This window comes from Diceros bicornis, chromosome 2 (genome assembly GCF_020826845.1).
Source record: "Diceros bicornis minor isolate mBicDic1 chromosome 2, mDicBic1.mat.cur, whole genome shotgun sequence".
NCBI lineage: Eukaryota > Metazoa > Chordata > Mammalia > Perissodactyla > Rhinocerotidae > Diceros > Diceros bicornis.
In genome coordinates this window covers 60,295,842-60,313,555 of record NC_080741.1, presented here as the reverse complement: position 1 = coordinate 60,313,555, position 17,714 = coordinate 60,295,842, and the positions used below count along the sequence as shown (strand labels likewise).

At 40.9% G+C, this 17,714-nt stretch overlaps 1 protein-coding gene across 6 annotated transcripts in view; it reads left to right on the top strand.

Annotated features, from left to right (window-relative positions):
* FHIT (fragile histidine triad diadenosine triphosphatase) overlaps window positions 1–17,714 on the top strand; it is a 1,365,721-nt gene that overhangs the window by 431,176 nt on the left and 916,831 nt on the right. Inside the window, exon 1 of one of the 6 annotated variants that reach the window (XM_058562177.1) lies at window positions 212–460. The exons of 4 other annotated variants lie outside the window; for them this stretch is intronic. The gene's annotated coding sequence lies outside the window, so the exon portion shown is untranslated. Of the gene's footprint in view, window positions 1–211; window positions 461–13,418; window positions 13,535–17,714 lie in introns of those variants that run through there. One more of the 6 variants, XM_058562182.1, reaches the window with a different exon arrangement.

Sequence of the window (17,714 nt, the reverse complement as noted above, 5' to 3'; positions counted from 1 at the left end):
CCAAGTTTCAAAATTGCTGAAGTCCTTTGCTTTTATTTCTTAGAAACTATGAAGGAGAGCCATGTATCTAATCCAGGCCACATTTATAAACAATCAAACAGCCCTTCTGCTCCTACCCACTTCCGTATCTTTCATTACACTGATGTCTCCTTCTTATCCCCTAAAAGTAAAACCAAAACAGAAACTGTTCTCTCTCCTCTACCAGCTGACACACTGTTGTCCCCGCTCTTCCTCTTCTCACATTCCCTCAGTATTTTCTTAAGCAGCTAGACTTAACCTCTCCCTAACCTTGCTCTCCAACTCTCTCCCTCTCTGCATTTTCACAAAAGTCCAAAGAAACTGAGCTCTCCTCAGGTGACCACAGGTTAATAGTGATTGTGCAAACACGTATAAGGAACGAACGAACCATTTTGTGGACGAACCAGAGGCCGCTGCTGTTAATCCTGAAGCCCTGGGTGTGGTGAGTTGGGTTTATCTCAGAAACTCATCCTTGAGGGTATAATGCAAAGTGAAATAAGTCAGAGGGAGAAGGTCAAATACCGTATGATTTCCTTCATTAAGTAGTAGATAATAACAACAATAAACAAACACATAGGGACAGAGATTGGATTGGTGGTTACCAGAGGGGAAGGGGGGAGGGAGGAGGGTGAAAGGGATAATTCGGTACATATGTGTGGTGATGGGTTGTAATTAGTATTTTGGTGGTGAACATGATGTAATCTATGCAGAAATAGAAGTACAATGATGTACACCTGAAATTTTTACAATGTTATAAACCAATGTTACTGCAATAAACAAAAAATTAAAAATAATAATAATAATAATAATAGACCCTGTGAATGAAAAAAAAAAAAAAAAAGAAACTCATCCTTTCATTTTCAAAAGAAATTTGTTCATTCGAGATTCTGTTTCTCATTTCCCCCCCTTCCATTATTTCTCCCAAACCTTGAATCATAAACTTCTGGAAAGCATTGTGAATAATTTATATCCTTTTATTACTCATTGCTTAACTCCCTTTGGGGGAAATAAAGAGAAACATTTTTTTGCTGCTTACTCTCCCGTGGACGGAGGCCATGTCAGCCGCAGGCGATAGCAAAGATTTATGACCACAGAAGCTGTCATTGTGGAACAGTTGATTGACCCACAGTTTTGATTAACCAAAATATATTTTTTTAAATCAGCAGCAGTGCTAATGACACAAGAATGGAAATTTCAACATTTCACCACCTTCCACTGAGACCTGCTTGTTATCATCTTTCTTTTCAGTGCTCAATGGTGAACGTTTTCTTCCCTGCCTATTTAATTGGTTTTCCTGTAGAGTCTTTCTCAGAATTTGTAAATTCCAATACAGAGCTGTGATGACTCAGAGCACATAGTGGTGACCTGCTGCTGGGGATGAGGGAGTATGCATATGCTCAGGTCCGGTTTGGTTTGGTCTTTCTAAATGTCTTTACTCAGCCTCACAGAGCCAGGAATTACAGTTAGTACTGTCTTGGGCCACCGAGATGCCTCTGGCACATTGGGTTGGTCCCACAGCAAATACTGTTAGAATGTGTCACCTTCACTCCATCACCTTTAGCATCGTGCTATCCACTTCTGTAGTCTAGGAGGTCTAGACTATCTGGCCTACCTGGACCCACTCTGCATCCCCTCTACCCAAATCTATTTTTCTCAAAGTATAAATATGATCATATCAGCTACTATCACTGCACCCTATTTAAAAACTTCAAAAGGGCTTCCCGTTGCTCAAAATCCTTGAAGTGACGCATAAGGCCTTGCATGGTCCTGTTAACCTAAAAACGTAAAACAGCCAGTTATTTTACCAGCAAAATGAGTTTATTTGGGAACAGCAAAGAATTGCAATTTGGAGCAAGTAAGCTATAGCAAAAGCCATAGGCAAGTCCAACAATCAAAGGAGAGGAACGTTATTTTACAGGGAAAAAGGAGGAAATTGGGAGGGGTTGTTTTGAATGAAAGTGCACTGGAGAAAAGCAAGGTGATGATTTTTCATTGGCTGAGTTGCTGGGGTAGTCGATTTCTGTTTGGGATGCAATGTACATTTCTTCCTATTGGGGTCTGTAAATGAGGATTCTTCCTGTTGAGGACTTTCTTCTGTTGGGGCCTGTAATTGACAATCTTTCCTGTAATTGACCTTGAGTGGTACTGCCTGAGAGCTCCCCCTGCTGGCCTCCTGACTCCATTTTAAGTGAGGTTTCCCTTTATTAATTTTCAGTCCCCACAAACACTCTTCCTCATCACTCTGTCCCTTGGATTCTCTACTCCAGTCACCCTGGCCTTTATTTATCCTATATTCACTCTGCTCAGTCTCACTACAGGGCCTTTGCACATCTGGTACCCACAGCCTATAAATCTCAGCTCAGTGTTATTTCTTCTGAGATAATTTCTTTGACTCTTCATCCCCTAACTAGACTACTACTTCGTTATAGATCCTCCTGGTACCAAATACCTCTCCTCAGATGCTTTTCAGAGGGTCGGTTTTATATTGGTGAGGTCTTTTGATTAATATCTGCCTCCCCCTGGATTCCTTGAAGGCAGGGCCTATCTTTGTTTTGACTTACCCTGCCATCTCCAGCACCTAGCACACAGCCTGGCTCTTAGGAGGTGCTTGATACATATGTATTGCATAATTGGATGAATAAATAAATTTGAGTATAAGTTTAATCAGAAAATGGGCCTTACCTTGTCCTTGAGGGATTTATCTAATTGACAAGAAATCCAAATGAATCTCTACTGGAACAGGCAAGAGTGAAAATGTACTCAGATGCAGGAAGGCTAGACGTAGCCTGTAGCAGCAGCTACATCATTTCATTCTTTTAAAATGCGGGACACCACTGATGATAATAGTTTTAAGTGGACGTAGAAACAGTCTCTTTCATAGGCTCTGCTGGAAGGTTGTTCCACTCTGTGGGTTCCCAACTATGGAGCATACATTTTTCTCTCCTGTTTCCCTGTTTTTAAGGGACTTATCATACATCCCTATTAGAATGAAATTGTGGATACTTATTAGCAAGTTGTGTACAAATGAGCTTGGGTTGTTTCATGATCCATCCCAATTAGCTCCCCCACTTGTTTTTCCTATCTGCCTAGGAAACATGAAATGTCTCACTTCAGAGGAGGGATGCAATTCTGGGGCATATAATGGGTTTTTTTGAACATTCGTTCTATTTGCAAGGGAGAGAAGTAAACAGTTTGAACAGGGAAAACGCATGTTTGGGGTCTGCAGGCTGCCAAGGAAGGCAAGCGGGGAGAATTATGCTAGGCATTGAAATAGTGGCTTTCCTGGTCTCAGGTCGGAACATCTGTCTGTGTCTCAGGGCAGATTTGGTTTAAGACCAAAACAAATAGCTCCCCTTCCGTGGGTTCTGACCCTGGGGTGAAGTAAAGGAACTAAGCGAGTCCAACTGTAACTGCTGGGGGAAGTCATTGTTCTCTCCAAGCTTCTGGGAGCCCCACATAATTAGCTGTGCAAAGAGCAAGTTGGAATCAGAATTCCCCTCTAGGGTTTTCTGTGTCCAGCCAAACAAAGTGAGCTATCTGAGAGACAAATAAACCCTGTGAAAGAGAGTGAGTGCCAAGACTCCTTTCTCCTTCCTCGCTTCAGCTCTGGTCCTCTAGGTCTGTGTCTTCAGCTTCCTTGTGTCTCGGAATGCCTGCAGGCCCCTCATCTTGTGTAGCCAGAGGGAGTTTTGTCTTCATCAGAGAAGCCAGCGGGCCACTCTCGGGCGGAAGGCTGGTGCTGTGTTTTGGGACTTGTGAGGGCTCTGAAGGAGCAGCTTGGACTATGGTGAGAGATCTTCCTTCCTTCCAGATTTTCTGATGTTTTCAAAAAGAAACCAGAAATCTGGACTTTTGTGTGAAGTCACCCCATTTAAAAATGTTCGCTACATGGTTTCTTTTGTTTATCAACAATGTGCAGGCCAGATAAACCACAGACGTTTAGTTTCTCTAGGCTAGCCCATCACCTTCCGGAACGTCCAGGTTGTGTCTATTTGCGTCTGTGTCCCCAGGACCTAGCACAGTCATTGCCACCTGGTAGAAGCTTAACATCTCTTCACTGACATCCATAGGAGACTCATCCTTGCTGATATTCCCTTCATATTAATAACAGCAATAAAATACAACAATCAAAGTATCAACTACTTTTTATTGAGCACCTATTAAGTGCTTTCCATAAAATTTAATCGGCACTGTGACCTTAGAAGCTGCTTGTTTTTATTATTCCTATTTTACAAGTAGAGACAGAAGCTCAGAGCCCAAAACAAGATGATCCAAGCCTGTTGTTCAGCTAATGAGTGGATGCTGATTCAGGCTGCACGACCTCCAAAGCCAGTATAGTTGCCCCTCAGTATACGCGGGGGATTGGTTCCAGGACCCCTACGGATACTAAAATCCGTGGATGCTCAAGTCCCTTACATAGAACGGGTGTAGTATTTGCATATAAGCTAGGCATATCCTCCTGTATACTTTAAATCATCTCTAGATTACTTTTAATACCTAATACAATGTAAATGCTTTGTAAATAGTTATTATACTGAATTGCTCAGGGAGTAATGAACATGAAGAAAACGTCTGTATGTGTTCAGTACAGATGCAACCATCATAGGCCCTTTGATCCACGGTTGGTTGACTCTGCAGGTACGGAACCTGCGGATATGAAGGGCTGACTGTATTTGTAATCCTAATGCTACAGTGCCTCAAACTCTGCTCTGCTGGCACTGACCAGAGGGAGCCACGGTGAGCCTTCCAAGGGTTAGCCATTCCAAGGAGGAGACGCCAACCCTGGTGTATCGTCTGTCTCCCATATGCACTCCCTGGTGTGCATGTCTATCTCCAGGGCAGACATTTGAGAGGGTGGATATGGTAGGTGGGCATCCTTTTACCTCTGCACAGTATTTATTCTCTCTTCCAGCTCTGAGCTGTGGGACTGTTCCTACTTTCCCTTCGCCATCTCTTTATGGGGAATTACTCTACAGGGGACTTTGATAAGTTGTGGCTGTCATGGTATTCTATTGTGTGATATCCTTAAGTGATACAAAACTGTCTATATTCGGGCATTTTTCTAGGACTCAGGCACTCTGAGCTGAGGTTCACAGAGTCATTGTTTGGCTTCCTTAGCTAAAAGCAAGAGTGATAACTCATCATCAGCTTAGGATACAATTAAATCCATGACTCCTCAAAGCAGAACACTGTGTTATAGCCTGCTGGTCATGAAACACATTTTTCTTGTGGTGCAAATATTTTATTACAGGTATTGAAGTGTTAAAGCATTAGTCTATGAGAGATACAAAAGCCAGACTAATTTTACAAAGTGGGGTAGCTCTCTGTAATAGCCACCATTTGATGGACTTCCATGTGTTAGTAATTTCAGCTACTGGGGGATCCTTTTAATAGGAGAAATAGGTAATGAGAATGAAGAATATTGACCTTCAGAAAAACCAGATTACATTCTCATGCCCTGCTTTCAACATGGGCTACTTCTCAGTGTAAGAAGTACCCTACCCTTGATTTTTTTTCAGGCTATTATTCTGGTTTGAAACCCTCTTACTCTTTGGTAAATTGTTCTCGAATAGAGGAAGGTTTTGCAAACTGGACTATTGGTTTTGAGAAGTGGAGAGCAGCTTTTTAAGGAAATCCATAGTAATCATCATCTTAGCTCCACTTATTGAGGCATCATTTAAGGATTTTGCTCTCATCCACTCTTTGGTCTTTCTCTAAACCTTGTGAGATGGGCATTCTTATCCTCAATTTTACAGATGAGAAAACAGGCTCAGAGAAGCAAAGTGACTTGTCTGAAAGCAAACAATAGCAATGCTGGGCTATTGTTTCCAGTACCATTTGTACATCAGAATATCTTGGAAAGCTTTTAAACAATCCATCTTTTTTTTTTTTTAAAGATTTTATTTATTTATTTATTTTCCCCCAAAGCCCCAGTAGATAGTTGTATGTCATAGTTGCACATCCTTTCAGTTGCTGTACGTGGGACGCGGCCTCAGCATGGCCGGAGAAGCAGTGCATCGGTGCGCACCCGGGATCCGAACCCGGGCCGCTAGCAGCGGAGCGCGCGCACTTAACCGCTAAGCCACGGGGCCGGCCCTAAACAATCCATCTTCTTGAGCCACAAGCTTGTGGCCTAATATTTCAACCAGGAGCCTGGGAATCTATATTTTTCAGAAGTTCCCCAGGTCACTATGATATGTGGTTAAGACTTGGAAAATATTGCCATTGTGGGGGAGGAAAAATAATTTTCCCTCTACTTCTTCTGGGTTCTTAGCTGAGACCACCCTATAATAAAAGACAGATTAACAGGACAAAAACACAGAAATTTAATGACATGTATACTTCGTGTATACATGGGAGATACTCAGGGAAACGAATAACTCCCCAAACGGCCCAAGCCTCCACCTTAAATATCATTGCCACCTAAATACAAAAGAAGATGTTGGGGGTGGCGGGGAGGCCAGTTACCCGGAGGTTACCAGGCAAAACACAGTAAAAAAGGGTAAGGTTATTATGCACATTTAAGTCGTTGCCTTCCTATTGATAAGAGCTTCTAGAGATTTAGTCATCTTCCTCTTCCTGGTGCAGAGAGGGACACCTTAGCAAAGGGTCCCTCTCTGCACCAGGGTCCCTGTATATTCCCTTATACAGTAAATGTAAATGTCTCTTACAAAAGGGTAACTTCTACTTGGTTTTCAGAGATTTTCCTGTGTCTGCTGTTTCTTAAAAAATAACCCGCTCAAAATAATCCTTATGCCAAAGAGAGGCAAATTTTGGGGTAGCAAATTCTGCTCCCTTTCTCCATACATCACACCACATCTTTTGAAATAAATCAAAATGCAGAGTCAGTTTGGAGATTTCAATGGTGGTTTTTTTTCTGTTTCAACCAGACCTCTCCACTTCTGCCCTGGGGGCTACAGGAAAGTCTTCTCAGAGGAGGTAACATTTTTCTAGATCCTAATGAATGAATAAGAAGGAGAAAGGGAAAAGGCATGGAGGCAAAGTGATCCACAGACAGAAGTCACAGAGCTGCCACCAGACTGAAGTGCCTGGGGAATGTTACACGGTCAATACACCTGGACAGATGGTGACAGATATACCATATACAGTCGTCCCCAGGTTTCCAAGGGGGATTGGTTCCAGGAACCCCACCAATACCAAAATCCATGGATGCCCAAGTCCCTTATATGTATAACATGGCATAGTACAGTGAATTCTCGGGTTTCACATTGGTAGATATGGAGGGCCGACTGTATGTTATCAGGTGAGTCCAAGTGGAGATCCCACTGGTGATACAGCAGAATTGGCTTCAGTGGTGGAGCACGGATGCTCATCTCATTGGCCAGTTTCCTCAACAGTCTGCTTTGGGGCATCCCTAGCTGCGTGTTTCTGCCTGATCACTTGCTAGAAGATGATCAGGCAAGGTGCTGACAGCTCAGCTAGGGTTCCTGTCTACAAATGCCTTAAACTCAATTGCGATAGGATCAGAAATGACAATGGATAGAAAATAACTTGGCACAGCACAGTGGGTGCTGAAGCAGAGGTTTGAGGTGAAATTAGGAACTCTTTAGCTATTCTGAGGGGTTGGTTAAAACCAGAAGCTTTTTACCCCTAGCATGTGCCTGCAAAAGCACGTGAATTCTTGACCAAGAAGGTTTGTTCACTTTCTGTGGAAAAGTAAGTGCCTTTGATAGTTTAGACCCAATGACTAGTGTTTTCCCACCAATTCCAGGCTACCAAATAAATATGTCCAAAGAGGTCCTTCTGGAATAATACTGATGAGATGTTCCAGTCTTAACAGAAGTGAGGAGTGCAATGAGTGCTCCTATGGTGGTAAATGTGGTTGGTGGCCCCACAGTCAGGAGCCATTGTGCTAATGTTCTGAATTCTCTCTTCATTGCCTCAAGATGCTATGAATCACTTACATGTTACTCCTAGGAGATGGCTGATGGATACGACACTCCTCAACATCACCCCAAATGGCCATTTTAAGCACTGTTTCTCTTCAATTTCCAGGATCCTGAGGGAATTGCCTTTAGTTCTATTTAGATGTTAAAGAAAACTAGAGCCTGACAGTAGTTAAAGAGCTAAAAATAGATTTTATTCTGGAACTATTGCAATGAGGGAAAAGAGACCTCAGGATAAAACTGAGTTCCAGTCTGAATGAAGCATGGAGAGGTGGGGATTTATAGTCAAGGAGTAGAGTGGGGGTCAGTGAATGGGAGATTTTTAAGGGGATAGGGTGATTCTTACTAAACTGACCTAACAGGATTATTGCTGAAGACAGGCCAGGGTGATCAGATCCCAAGGGTAGGGGATGAGAAATATGATCAGATATTGTGGGTGATTAGATATCTAGAGTGTTTTTTTGTTTTGGTTTTTTGGTTTTTTCCCTAAACTGAGTGAGCAAGATGCTTGCTACAACTGGAGCCTGCAGACCGGAGAAGGTTGAGGCCTAAAGGGATTAGAGGAGCCTGACTAAAGTTAGTTAAGGAGAGAGTCTTCATCATACAAAAGCCTAGTCTTCATTTCCTCAGAAGGTATTTTGCTGGATAAGAACTGGTTTAAAGTCTTCACTGGGAGGATGAAAAAAGTTCTGGAGATGGATGGTCGTGATGGTTGCACATCAATGTGAATGTACTTAATGCCCTGGAACTGTACACTTAAAAATGGTTAAAATGGTAAATTCTATGTTTTGTATATTTTAGCACAATAAAAAAAAAAACCCAATCAGTCCATGATCAAATAGAGGAAACAATATCAATAACAGTGATAACAGCTGTTGTTTTCCCAGTTTTTGCTTTGTGGCAGGCATTGTGCTAACCCCTTTATAATGATGATCTCCTTTTCCTAGAAAAGGACTTGAGGATTGGAGGGGTCAATGACTTGTCAAGGGTCACACAGCAAGTAAGTGGCAGTCTCATTCCAGAGCCCTCTATCTTGTCTTGTGCTCAGGCAAACCACCTCACAGGACAGTCCTTTCAGTGTGAGGCTCCCCCACCTACCAGTAAACAACTGTAGCAAACAACTAAAATGAGCCAAAATGACCAAAAATTCACCTTATCAAATGACAGCAACTCTGATATATGTACTGATCTTTTAACAGCAAAGAGGTATGCCCTGACTTCTTGCCTACCTTTACAGTTCAACTGTCTAGTCACACCGAAGGACACTCTATTATTTATTGGAAAGACAGTTATCTGAACATCCCCCTTCTCTTTGATGTAGGACTATGACAATGCCACCTTTCACTTAGATGGTGAGCTCCTCAGGGGCAGGGACAGTCCCTATTCATCTTTCTACATGGCACATAATAGATGCTCAATAAAATTTTTGTCAAAATGACCTTCCAGTGATGTTGAAGGTGTCAGTGTAAGTTTTCCTAATAGTTAGGGGGCACTGTATGGTTGTATGGGGCATTAACTTATCTCCTGGAATCTAAATTCTGGAAGATACATTAGGGGTAATTCTCAACCAGAAGCAACTTTGCCCCCAGGAGACATTTGGCAATGTCTAGAGACTTATTTCATTGTTGTATCTGAGAGGGGTGTGCTACTCCCCTCTGGTTGGTAGAGGCCAGGGATGCTGGAAACATCTGGAGGGTAGCAGAATATGCCATGCCAAAATATGCCACTTTGGCATAAGGGGATTATTTTGATCTCATTATTTTGAGAAACAGCAGACACAGGAGAAGCTCTGAAAACTGGGAATTTACCCTTTTTTAAAAGGAATTTACATTAGAAAAGGGACCTGTACCAGGAAGAGAGTTATTACCAGAGATCAGTTTTTCCCCTGAGAGACTTATCTGCATGGCAGGGCAACCCTTGTTTACCAAACATCTCCTCCTCTCACCTTCTCATGATTGCCTGCCCACCTTTGAAGCCCCAGAGCCCTACCCTTTCTTTAGCTCCAGAGGGTATGTAAAGCCTCACTCATCTGGCCTTTTTAGTCTCATATCTTTGTGGGACTCTCGCAGGTATATATGCAATTAAAATTGCTTTTTTCCTGTTAATTTGTCTTATGTCAATTTAATTCTTAGACCAGCCACCGAACCTAGAAGGGTAGAAGGGAAAATTTGCCTCCCCTACACATCCTACAATGCATAGGACAGCTCTCACAGCAAAGAATTATCTGGCCCTAAATGTCATTGGTGCTGAGGTTAAGAAACTGCTTTAGGGGTTTTATTCACTCATTCATTGACTCATACATTAATTTCACGTGTGTTTGTTACGTGACTCCACCCTCTGATGGAAAGGAGAGCAAGCCTGTTTGTCCAGGGTCACACTGCTAGACGGTGTAGATCTAGGACTTGCCCCAGCATCTCAGGGAGGGTTCTTCACGTGCACGAAGGTGGCCTCTTGCAGCCTGTATTACTGATTCAGATGCCATCTTTGTGGTCACGGTGAGCAGGTCCTACCGAGACTGATAGGACTCTGTGGCTGTGCCTGGTGCCTTGAGCTGATGGGAAGGGCAGTGATCTAAGACGACTTGTTCAGCCTGCTGAAAGCCCCCAGGCTTGGACTCTGTGAGCTCTTGCTGCTTCTGCAGTGGCAGGGACTGTTTCCCGGGCTTCCTGTGTATGCCACACTCCACTGCTGGGCCAGTCCCTCTTCGCTGAACTGTAACACTATCTCAGCCACCCTGTTTCCACAGCACCCCGAGAAGCCATGTTATGGACTTTGTTGAAAGAATTATCATGTTCACACAGCTCTGTATTTGCAGTAGGCTTAGGACTCTTTTCAGATTTGAGCATTGGCAGTCTTTAACGCAATCTGCTTTTCAACACACGTTGCATGCTCCCCCCTCCCTTCCCTTCCCTGCTCTGACTCCTTGCTGCCCTCTGATTATGGTCTGTCTCAGTGTGCAGAGAACCTGCAGCTGAGCGTAACAGGTGAGATACAATTCTCAAGATGGTGGAGATGATGGATTTTAATCAGGTGAATGCAGTTTAATGCAAATGCTCCTTTAGCCGAGGCTCATAAACTGGGCCACTCAATATTATGGTCCCAAATATTAGTTCAATGCTTATGGTTTACATAAATGGCTTTCCTTTGGGGGTTAGGTTAGGGGAAAATCAATACCGAGCAGCTGGAAATGCAGAAAGGAACTGTGTACTAACACTCCATCATGATGTACCCCTGCTCCCACCCAGCACCGCCTCACACTTATCTTTTCTGGGTTTTTTCCAGCTCGCTTTTTTTTTCTTTTGTCACATTTAGGGTTTCACAGTGATACAAAATCCACCCTGGCTCCTCCATCCATTAAATGGGAAATGCATATGAACAAATAGAAGAATTGCTCCATAAAATACAGCTGAAATACAATGTTATCTTCATCCCACTCTGCACATTTCTCAGGATGGTTTATGTCCCAGCAGTTAATCGTTTGCTATTGTTGGTGTACCAACACAATGCTATTAGCAACGCAGAACTCTCAGGCTTTCTGTTTAGATTGTCTTCATGTAGGCTAGCCAGAATTTAGATATTTGTAAACGGAATTTGAACAGTGGCCTTTCTTCACAATATAAAATTCAGATAAGTGTAACCGGTCATGGCCCAACTCTTGTTTATTAATTAAGGGCATTATAATATGGCACCAGTTTTGGGAGCTGCGGCTTATGCAAAGAGGAATACTAATTACATTCTGCATTTTCTGTAATAATGGGGCAGTGTTTTGGACAATGCAGTTTATGCAGACAATGCGTCTAGCTCATAACGTGGTTTATTAACAAGGAGGCTCTGAATGTTTAATGGGAGACGGTGAAAGAGTGGCATAAATAATATTCCCGGCCAGGCTTGGGCAGTGGCAATATGTTGCATGCTGTTAACCTCGAGAGGTCTCCCAATAGCTTTTCTGTGTGCCTGCTATATATTTAGTGACCATTTCTTGATACAAAGGCAGCCAAGTGACCTGAGAAAATCTATTTGGTAATTTTGTTTTTTCACTCTCTTAACATTTGCTGAAGCTTTAAAAACAATAGACCTTTACATTTGTATGGATTTTTTTTTCTTAGTTTTTCCCAAGATTGGTCATTTGTATAATTATCATCATGGATTTCTTATAATGGCCATCAGAGAATCAGAATAGGCTACTATTTTTTTCCACTAAAAATTTTTTTATTGAGATATAATTCCTATACCATAATATTAACCCTTTTAAGGTATGCAATTCAGCAGTTTTAGTACATTCACCAAGTTGTGTAACGATCACCACTTTGTAATTCCAGAACATTTTCATCACCCCACAAAGAAACCCTGTACCAATAAGCAGTCTCTACCCATCCTCCCCTCCTTCTAGGTCCCAGGAGCCACTAATCTACTTTCTATCTCTATGGATTTGCCTATTCTGGACATTTCATATAAATGGAATCAGACAATATGTGGTCTTTGGTGACTGGCTTCTTTTACTTGGCATAATGTTTTCAAGGTTCATCCGTGTTGTGGCATGTATCAGTACGTCGTTTCTTTTTATTGCTGAGTAATATCCCATTATATGAATATACTTCACTTTGTTTATCCATTCATCAGTAGATGCATGTTTAGCTTGTTTACACTTGTTGGCTATAATGATGCTATGAACATTAGTATTCAAATTTTTGTTTGCGTTTATATATTTTTTCCCTCTGGGGTACATACCTGGGAGTAGAATTACCGGGTCGTATGGTAACTCTCTGTTTAACTTTTTGAGGAACTGTCAGACTGTTTTCCAAAGCACCATTTTACATTACCATCAGCAGTGTATGAGATTTCAAATTTCTCCACATCCTAGCAAACACTTGTTATTGTCTATCATTTTGATTATAGCCATCCTAGGGAGTATGAAGTGGTATCTCATTGTAGAGTTGATTTGCATTTCCCTATTGACTAATGATGATAAGCATCTTTTCGTGTGCTTATTGGCCATTTGTATATCTTCTCTGTGGGCTACCATTTTTTAACCCCTATTTTATAAATGAGAAAACAGAGGCACTGAGAGAAAATAAAAATGTACCGAGGTCACTGCATGAGGTAATAGCCTGTCAGTACTGGAATTTAAGTTTTCTAACGCAGTGATGCAAAAGCTTAGAGGTTCAGCACCTAGTAATGAAATAAACTATAAGCTATTTGCATTTAGTTATGACTCTTTTATTTGCAAGTGACAGAAACTCACCTCTAACTGTGGCTTAATGAAAGTAAGGGGATTTTGGCTTACCTATCTGAAAATTTAATGGCTATTTTGCCTTCAGGAATGGCTGGATATAGCTGCTCAAAGATGGCATCAGAAATGTATCTCTCTCACCTCTTAGTTCTGCTTCCATCAGGTTGGTGTCATGCATAGGTAGGGTCTATTTTTGTGGTGGTTAGATGGCCACCAGAAGCTCAAAGTTTATATCTTACCAGCTCAGCATACCAGCAGAATTTTTTTGTTTTTTTTTGCAGGGGAAGATTCACCCTAAGTTAACATCTGTTGCCACTCTTCCTCCTTTTTCCTTCCTTTTTCCCCCTGCAAAGCCCCCAGTACATAGTTGTGTATAGTGGTAAGTTCTTCTGGTTCTTCTATGTGAGTTGCCACCACAGCATGGCTACTGACAGACAAGTGGTGTGGTTCCACACCCAGGGACCAAACCCAGGCCGCTGAAACAGAGCGTGCCAAACTTTAACTGCGAGGCCATCAGGGCTGGCTCCAGAATTTGTTTTTAAACTCCTGTTTCTCAATAGCTCTAGTCCAAATTTTAGGATTGAGTAGCACTGGACTGATTTGAATCAATGATTGATTCCCTGAATCATTCATCAAATGAAATACACTGATTGGTCGCTTGCCCACTATGGTGGTGGGGAATGAAGTTAGCTCCATCCATGCCATCTGCCCTGAGAGTTGGGAAGAGGAGGTTCCTCAGAGGGAAGTCAGACCGCTGACATCAGCATAATACAGCAGGCATGCTGGGGCGAGCAAAACTCAGAACTGTCTACTGTGCTACTCAGACTTTTCCTTGGGCCTTGATTTACCATTTACTGGTTTCTGGTTGTCTGTGGATTTGGCTTAAAAGGCACAGAGTCTGTAAAAAGCAATTTTTGGTCTTTTACAAGTTAAGGTTTAATCAACCAATCCACATTTATTTTTTCCAGTATTGAGGGATCATTTGTTTTAATAAATGCTAATAAGTTTGCTTGTAGTTAAACATAATGAGCTTTTCATCGTAATTCTTGATGCTGATGATTTTGTGTCTAAGTTTTTCCAAATAGCTTTGGTTTAATGTTTGAGAAGTGAAAGAGCCCCTTGAATATAAATATAAATATAGCTGTTTATTTGTCTATTTAAATTAGCAATCCCTGTGAAGTCATTTACCCTTTATGCATTTCAGTATGTTTTACAAGGCACAATGGAAGCGGCCTCATCACATAGTAAATTTTTTATACAGAATTCAAATTTAATTGGTAAAGTAAATCAGACATAGTCAATAAAGTGTAAATATTTTTTCTTCTTTAGCTCTTACTTAACTCTTCAACTTTAGATACCTACCATTCCTCATTCTAAGTCATCCAACTTCTGAAATATAGAGAATTTGAGAAACAGCAGAAGTTATGTATCATGATTTTTTTTTTGACCCATAAAATTGATGTGTATCTTATCCATATGATCACATTTTCCACTCACATTCCAACTCTATGTCTTAGACAAGATCCATCTAGAGTACTGTTAAAAAGGTTTCCAAAGTTGCATCCAGACTCAGCAGAAAAGATTGCTATGATCAATTAATGATGTCTGTCACAGGCCCAGGACACAGGAGAGATGGCACTTGTATCATATGTTTTCCTCCCTGCTCACATCTTGAAACTAAGTTCCAACACTGAATGTTTGCAGGATTGGGACAGTTGCCTTGATGATTCAGATCAACAGATGGCTGCTTCTTTCATTGCCCAGATAAACTGTTTTGCTTTGCCTGTACAGCTAAGTGTTTGAATCTTCAAGATTGCCTTAACTATGGAGACTTGACTTAGACATACGATTTTGATCCAGAAGTGCACCAAGTATAGAATAAAAACTGCTAGCCCAGCAAGATCCAGCAAATAGACTGTATACAAGTAAACATCTAATGCCTGCAGGGTGTATAACACTCTGCTAAGTCCTTAGGGGCTATGAAGGCAGTAGGAGACAGGGTCTTCAGCTTTAGAGATTTGTAGTCTAGGTGTTATTAGAGAAGGGGATGAAAGGCGCACAAATGGAGCACAAGGTGTACATATAAAGGGTGAAGGAATAAAATAGTTGGATATCGAGGAATGAAGGGTAGAGTGATCCAGAAGAGATTGTATGGAGAAAGTATTTTCTTGAGCAAAGTCTTAGAGGAAGTGATGGGCACGGATTGGTGGCTGGGGGCGGTTAGTGGTGAAAAAGACTTAAAGGTACTGGCTGAAGGATGGCATAGCTCAGAGGTGTCAATCTGTCAGCTCACTCGCAAAAAACAAACAAACAAACAAAACACATGTCTACTATCCTAGAATATAGAGATAGAATATATTGGAAAAATGGAAGATTTCATATGAAAATTAGAAATTAGAGAAAATATGGAGATTTTAATAAAATGCAGGTTTTCTTGCTTTCCTTTAAAACTGGAAGATCTCACAACATTGAGCCTGAGTTCCTAGTAGGCAACAAATGGCTGGAGGTGAGTAGCAATAGCCACGGTAGACAAATAGTTTGCCACAGACTCCTCCTCTCTAAGTTTCCTAACACTGAGGTCAAAGGTGTATTGCTATCTAGCATCATGCTTGCACTATTGAGACCATTTCTTTATACCTATGTCTCCAGCAAAGTTTGGAAAATGAAAAATAAATTTTGAGAAGTCTCTGTTACACATACGAAAAGGGCAGGGAGATAGTGTGTTTAAAATGCAATCAGGTGTACTGGTATCTGTTTTTCTTATAACTAGATTGCTTTACTCATTTATTTACATTGCATCCCAGCGCAGTAGACATTTGAGTTTGCATTCCTCCTGGGATTGGCAAAAAGCAGCAGGTAGATTTCAGTAAGAAGAATATAGAGAATGGTCGAGAAGTCCCTTCTAGCTGCAATAGAAACCATTGTTTTTATGATATTTTATCTGCAAAGTCTTGAGGGAAGGGCTTAAATGGCAAACTGAAGAATTTAGTTTTGACCTATCTGAAAGGGTGGGTATTGAGGGTCAGAAGTCTTGTTAACAGAAATGTTAATGAGCATTTGAAGAAAAGAGTTAATATGGAATGCCAAAAATGAAATGACCAGAGTAATCTTCCTTTTTTGACAGAGTTACTGGAGTAGAAGACAAAGTCAAGTTTGAGAAAGTGTGTATTTCAGCAATGTATATGTATCTCAAGTTATTTTTGTGGTCAAGACTGAGAAATATGACAGTCGATAGCAAAGCCGTGAATTTAGAGCTGGTAGGAGAATTTTTAAGTTATCTATGGAATTTTAAAGGTTTGCCACAAGGCTTAAGCTCTGTCATGGAAAACAAAATTGAGGTTTCCCTGTCTATTTGGTTATGGACATAGTGTGCTCCTTTTTATTACTGTCTCATTAATCAAATGATTTAAAACAGGTTTCAATTTATAAAATAAATTTGGATAATACTTTAGTAATAGGATGAATGTTCTTTGATCTCCTGGATGAGCTTTATTTTCTGGAGTCACATAGTAAGTTATCTTTGCTTTCCTATAATGGGCCTCCTGCCTCCTTCACATTTTATATTGATACAGGTTTCTGACCATACAAACTATACAACAGCATCACAGTAGAGTCACTATTTGCCTATTGCTGTTAGCTGGATTAGTCTTATTGTAATTATGTCTTTGACATAGCTGTTCTGGCTTCTCTATCTCTTTCTTGTTTATCTCAGTTAAAATATATAAAAATGTATTAACAGTTCGATACACTGGATTCTCTGGAGGGCTGAGCCCTATATTAAATTGTAGTTTCCTAAATATAGGGAGAGAGTAGAGGGACTTGGAACATTTCTGATGCTGAGTTTTTATTATATTGTGAGCTTTCCTTCAGCACTTTAAGGATCCATCTTTCTCAGTATGAGTAGAAGTGGAGAAACCGAAAGGGAAATTGTTTTCTGCATTCTCTATAATGGTTTTTATTTAAGAATGATAAAGCAATACTTGCTAAGCTCAGACCAGTTCCGCAACAGACGGTGCTGAAAATCCCAGGGGAGATGCAGTGATGTTTCTGTGTTGGGAAGAAATAAACTTCAAAATGTTTTTTGGTATATAGAGTTATTATAAGTATATTGAAGACAGTTTGCCTAGTGTAAAAAAAAGACTCAACTTGGAGTTGGTCTGGCCATGCTTAACCCTATATGTCTAGTTTCTTTTATTCTGAAACAATATAGAGACACTATTAAGAGGACAAAGATGGACTGCAAAGTTCAAGGCCTCACTCCACTTCTTATGCAGGTCAAGTATCCTTCTAGCATCTCCTTTTCCTCCTATACAAAATGAGAATAATAGTAGTACTTACCTCCTACACTTTGGATTAAACAAATTAGTTGCCATCTTTCAGGTGCTTAGATGAAGTCCTGTATAATGTAAGGCTCAGTAAAATTCAGCTATTATCACTGTATTTATTTTTAAGGACTCAGCTGGTATAGGGAAAGAGAATTAGACTTGAAGTAAGGAAATCTGGATTTTCTGCTATAAAGCTATTTGAAATTGGAAAAGTGAACTCACTTCTTTGTCCAC